General features: G+C 38.4%; 1 non-coding gene across 1 annotated transcript; it reads right to left on the reverse strand.

Moving 5' to 3' along the window:
- Window positions 1-997: 997 nt before the first annotated feature.
- Window positions 998-1104, reverse strand: LOC114394299. Its single transcript, XR_003662705.1, has one exon. It is a non-coding gene; the product is annotated as a small nucleolar RNA R71 (small nucleolar RNA).
- Window positions 1105-1557: the final 453 nt, after the last annotated feature.

The following is a 1557-nucleotide window of genomic DNA, read 5'->3' on the forward strand; positions in this document are numbered from 1 at the left end:
AGATACAAAAAATTTGGGAACTTGTTTTTAGCAAAACTTAAAACGGCCATAACTTTTGCTCCGGTTATCATAATGAATTCTATTATATATGCATTTGGGGTAGAAAAAAATTTCCCATGCCTTCCTAACCAGCTAAAGTTGGTTGAGGCTCTCAAAACTTGAAAAATCAGCTGTTTACTAAGTTTTTTTTTTAAGTATTATTGTCCTATTTTTCTAAACTTTTCTTAGGCAATTTTCATAGTTAGACTTTGAATTTTTGTCTGGAAATTTTTGTGCTATCTTTTCATGATTTTAGGGTGTTGCTCACAAATTTTCAGCTCATTTGGATATCATTTGAGTATAGTTGTAGTTTTACCCCTAGTTTTACCTTTCATAGAAATACATGATTTGCTGCATATAGTGCATGACTAGGGGCAATCCAGGTGATTTACAACCCTTTGATCCTGAAATAGATAGAACCTTTCATAGATTTGTTAGGCATAGTGTGCATCCTGATCATTCTATGCATTTTGAGCATTCTGAGCATTCCGTGTATTTTGTGCATTCTGAGCATTCTGTTGTTGATGATTCTGAACATTCTGATTTTGAGCATTCGGCTACTAATTTTCATACTAAGAACATGGCTCAATCTCCACCTCGTGAGATGACTCTTAGGGAAATGGTTGCACCTGACTTCACTTATGAAAGCTTGTGCATTCAGTATCCTGATGAGGATGTTCCATATGTTCTCAAGACTGGACTAATACATTTGTTGCCTAAGTTTCATGGTCTTGTAGGTGAAGATCCTCATAAGCATCTTAAGGAGTTCCATATTGTCTGTTCCACCATGAAGCCCCCTGATGTCCAGGAAGATCATATCTTTCTAAAGGCTTTTCCTCATTCTCTGGAGGGAGTGGCGAAAGATTGGTTGTACTACCTTGCTCCCAGGTCCATTATTAGTTAGGATGACCTTAAGAGGGTGTTCTTGGAGAAATTCTTCCCTACATCTAGGACCACTGCCATCAGAAAAGACATTTCAGGCATCAGGCAACTTAATGGAGAGAGCTTGTATGAGTACTGGGAAAGATTCAAGAAATTGTGTGCAAGCTGTCCTCACCACCAAATTTCTAAGCAACTCCTTCTGCAATATTTCTATGAGGGACTTAGTAACATGGAGATGAGTATGATTGATGTTGCCAGTGGTGGAGCTCTTGGTGATATGACTCCTGTTGAGGCTAAGAATTTGATTAAGATGATGGCTTCCAACTCCCAACAATTTAGTGCAAGAAATGATGCTATTATCCTTAGAGGAGTCCATGATGTAGCCACAGATTCATCTTCATCTGCTGAAAATAAGAAGCTTGAGGGAAAACTTGATGCCTTGGTCAACCTAGTAACTCAGCTTGCCATAAATCAGAAATTTGCCCCTGTTACTGTTGCAAGAGTTTGTGGTCTATGTTCTTCTGCTGATCACCATACAGATCTTTGTCCTTCTTTGCAACAATCTGGAGTTAATGAGCAACCTGAAGCCTATGCTGCAAACATTTATAATAGACCTCCTCAGTAGCAAAACCAACA

The sequence above is a fragment of the Glycine soja genome, chromosome 17, assembly GCF_004193775.1.
Source record: "Glycine soja cultivar W05 chromosome 17, ASM419377v2, whole genome shotgun sequence".
NCBI lineage: Eukaryota > Viridiplantae > Streptophyta > Magnoliopsida > Fabales > Fabaceae > Glycine > Glycine soja.